We start from the raw sequence: 4,827 nt of genomic DNA, 5'->3' as shown, positions 1-4,827 counted from the left end.
ATAGTTGTATTTAATTGTTGGGTTTATTAATTGTGGTTATTGTACTTTAGGTGTGCATATTATCATCTTTATTAACCTTTTTTTTCATACAAATGTTTCTTTGTAATACATCAAATATTCCATCTCATTTTAAAACAAATAAATGTGTTTTAAGCGAATTTTCAATTTTCTTTATTACTCCAAGATTTTAAAATAAGGCAATATCTGATATTTAGGAATTTGGGGAATCGTGCCCTACCGTGCTGGGTATGATTTTCCATCGGACTAGCTATTTGGATATTCTTTTATATTTTTTGGCGAATAAGTTCTTGAAAGTCAAAAATCAATCGTATTTTTGAAGCTATAAAGGATCGTGTCCAATCGTGCTGGATAAAATACTGCATACTTTTGAAATGAGAGAATTTTGACGACCAGTTTGAATTACTCCAATGTTTTAAAAAGAAGTAATGTTTCAAAATTTATTTTTTTCTAGGCATAAGGACAACACTTGATCAATCTGGTACCAATTTTTGGGCGTAGTGAGGGTGCTAACCTTTCCTCATGCGTAACCGGCTCCCGAACCTATTTTTGGGCTTGTATAGACCAAAATTGATTTAAATGTTTTATTAGGTGTTCCAATCACACCTAAACAAAAAGATTGGTGGTAACTCCACATTCGGTTTTAAAAGTCGATCCTTGTTTTTCTTTCAAATGAAAAATGGTTTCGACATATATATTTATATATTTATCAAATAATCATAATCTCCACTTTATATAATAGTAGTTTTTTATCTCACATAATACACAAGTTAATTGTGCATATTAATCATGTTCTTGTTAATTTCAAACTCTTCAATTTTTTCATTATTTTAAGCTACTCGTTGCACAATGTTTTGTATATCTCAGCCTCACGCTGCTGTTGTCTGATTATTCTCTCATCAAATTCGTTCTTTAAATCATTAGCGGATAATTCCCTTCCATAATATCAATTTCAAAAATTAGAGAATAAATTATGTGTCACATCCTAAAAATCGAGTTAGAAGAATCGGGTTTGCGAAAATCGAAAGTGATCACACCCCATTTTGTAAGGTTATCTTTGAGCATCTATAAATCGAGGGTTTGAAATGGATACCGAAGTTAGGGACATAAATGATTAATTAAAGTATTAAAATAATATAACTATGTATTATTATATTAATTAATCTGAAACGAAACTTGATTATGAGGTTTAATTTGAAAATAGTGTGTTTTAATTAAATTGGGATCTAATTGGAAAATGATAAAATGAATTCAAATATTAATAATGAGACTTGCCTATGAGTATTAATTATTGTATATAAACTAAAACAGGAATGTGTTAGAAACTATAAAGTTAAATAAGTTAATAATAACAAATTAAGTAAATGTGTAAGCTAATAAAGAATATGCTCGAAATAAATATATACAATTAATTGACTAAAATAAGTAAGAAATAAGACAGACACTAAGTGGTTAGGTGTTAGTGCCTTTATTTTGGAAGTTGTAGGTTCAAATCTTATTCCTCCCATTTCTTTTCCTTTTAATTTTCAGCAACCTAAGATAAAAGTCACACTAAAATAAATATTATTTGAGGTAAAAATATGGTTAGGCCTAATGGTTAATACGCTAGTTCCCTTCCAAATTAACCTAGGTTTGAATCCCTTTTTCCCTTTTTATTTCACAGTTTCATAAAAAATGGCTCCAAAACATATTAATATGATTAAGAGTAAAAAATAAATAAGAAATGGACAATGGCCCAATCACTAATGTGTTAACCCCCTTAAGTGACTAAGGTTTAAACCTCCTCCTCCTTTTTAATTTCAATTTCAAATTTTAGAAAAATCTTGGAAAAATTGCAGGTGACAGCCCTAGGGAATTGACCCAATTATTTTCTAATTAGAATTTATATCTTACCATTTTTCAAAATTCCAATAGAATTAGAATTCTACCATCTTTTTATCTTCTTCTCCTAATTAGAATTTTATTTTTTCTCCTTTGAAAATCCTAATAGAATTTTTGTAATACCCCAACCCAGCCTAGACGTTATGGCTGGATCTAGTGACGTCACAAAGAATGGGTTTTGAAAACCGTGTTGACTTGGTAAACCATCATTATTTTAAAATTTACTAAAACCGTAATTTAGCCAATTTCTTTACCAAACTTTTTACAGCGAAAGCCTTAGTCATTATAGTTTGAAAACGCAATCGTGTTTTTAGAAAACCTTTGTTTGCATAAAAACGATCATTTTAATAAAACAATTTTACTAAAGCAATCAAATTGACAAACAATCCAAAAATAAACAGTCAGAAACCAAATAGTCTAGAGAGTTCCCAAAATTTACAACTCTCAAATAAGTCCAAAATTTAAAATAAACCAAAAGTACTAAGTTTAACTGTTTACGATATAGTGGTCATCGCTATATCTCCGCCACACCTATTCGCCTAAGTCTGTGGATTGCCTAACAAAACAGACAAACAGATGTGAGTTTACGTAAAATCAGCGTGTAACCCAGCAGAATTAGGCATGCAATACAAACAGAATCAAATACTCATTCAGATACAGATACAGATTTGGGCTCAGGCCCATTTCAGATACAAATATAGTAAACAGAATCAGATAATTAGGATCCTACCCTCAACCTCTACACACCATCTCCAACCATCCCAACACACCATGTGGGGTTAAAAACACCCACCCATCCCTATACACCATGTTGTGCCATTACAAAACATCTCAGATATAGTGCAGTCAAGCTGCCAGATATTAGGCTATGATCGCCGTACAGTACACTTCCTCCATAAATACAAAATCCACCCCGAAACAGATGCAGATATCAGATACAAATTTATCAGACTAATCATGCTCAACATGCATTATACAAATAAAAGATAGACATATATCAATATAATCAGGCATACACTAGTATCCTAATCAGATCAGCCTAACAGAATTTTATAGTATACAAATAGTGGTTTCATTAGCCCTTACCGACCTTACGATAGGTCTATAGTCGAACGGAACGACTCGCATGACCCTAGGGAAAATTTTAAAATTATAGGCCCACATGCCCGTGTGGACCGACACGCCCAGATTGGCCTTCGCTTGTGTGGCCCACATGGCCTGGCCAAAAATCTACACGCCCGTGTGACATACCCGTGTGGGCCCACTAGCCCGTGTGGCCCATACACCCAACTTGGCCATGCCCGTGTAGCCCATAAGGCCGTGTGCTGCGTATGGCCATGCCTTCGTCAACCACACGGCCGTGTCTTGCACACAACCAACCACACGGGTGACCACACGCCCGTGTGGCATCGATAGTGGGGTTTTTAGGCTTTTGTATATGTTTATTTTTCTATGTTTCAGGTACACAACTGGTATCGATTCGATGCAAAAACAATCTCAAGCCTTCCAAAACCTAAAAAAAAAATAGAGTACCCAACCACAATTAAATGAATTGATTACTGAATTCAATAAAAGCGTTAACTTAGTATCGACTTACCACCGTCAATAGACCACCCATTTTCCGAGTCTATACCATTGGAGTGCAATTCCCTGCTCCACACTTTGTTCCTAAACACAAAGTACCACCACTTAGACACTATAGATTGCCATTGCAAAAATCCCAAACAAAAGCCAAAAGTATGACGAGCATAATTACCAACCGATTAGAGAACTGAAAAAAACAAAGACACAATAGGACGAAAGATTCACCAACAGAATTGAAGAATAAGAACGAAACAAGGACTTGGTGAAAAAGAAGAAAAGATGTTAGGAATAACAGTGAAAGCTTGAAGAATGTCAAAGACTTTTTAGGAAGAAAGAGAAAATTGAAAGATAAAATAAAATAAAATAAAATAATTCAGAGAGGATATCTCACAAATCCCTTTATTATCTCCACTAACCCACTACTCAGAATTCTTATTCCATCAAAACTCTCTCATAGAACCGAACAAAAATAAATACCCATGCTTGCGTAGGGATTCGAACATAAGACCTCCAAAACAACATACCCCCTTACCACTCGAATCAGCAGGCTCATTCTAATATGAAATTACAGGCAATTAAATATAAGCCCACAGAACAAAGGTAGGACTTAATTCCAAAAATAATAAAATTTGCTAACACTTAAGCTTGAACCCAAGACCTTTCAAACACACCCAAAACACTTAAATACTGAAGCAGATACATATTTGTGTTAGATATTTATAGAAACATGGGTATATATATCAGGGATTACAACTTTACCCCCTAAAAGAAATTTTGACTTCAAAATTTACCTGTTCAGAACAGATGAGGATACTACTGACGCATCAAGTCTTTAGGTTCCCACGTGGCCTCCTCAGTGCCATGATTCGCCACAGAACCTTCACTAAAAGGATGAACTTCCCCCTCAGAACCTTAACATCTCGATCCAGAATTTGAATCAGCTCCTTCTTAAAAGTCGAATTCGATCTAACCTCGATCTCCTCAACAAAGATGATATGAGATGGATTAAACTGATATCGTCTCAACATCGATATGTGAAACACATCGTGGATATGGTCTAATTCTGGAGGTAGCTCCAACTGATAAGCGACCGGTCCCACACACTTCAGGATTCGATACGACCTAATGAACCTAGGGCTCAGCTTACTCTTACGACCGAACCTCAGAACTTTCTTCCACGGAGAAACCTTAAGAAGCACAAAGTCCCTCACAGAGTACTCAATATCACGCCTCTTCATATCTGCATAGGATTTTTTGTCTATTAGAAGCTTCTTTCAGACGATCCCGAATCAGTCTAACCTTATCTTCGGTCTCAGAAACCAACTCAGGACCCAATACCCGATG

This window comes from Gossypium hirsutum, chromosome A05 (genome assembly GCF_007990345.1).
Source record: "Gossypium hirsutum isolate 1008001.06 chromosome A05, Gossypium_hirsutum_v2.1, whole genome shotgun sequence".
Taxonomy (NCBI): Eukaryota; Viridiplantae; Streptophyta; class Magnoliopsida; order Malvales; family Malvaceae; genus Gossypium; species Gossypium hirsutum.
Note: the sequence above shows the minus strand (reverse complement) of the source record.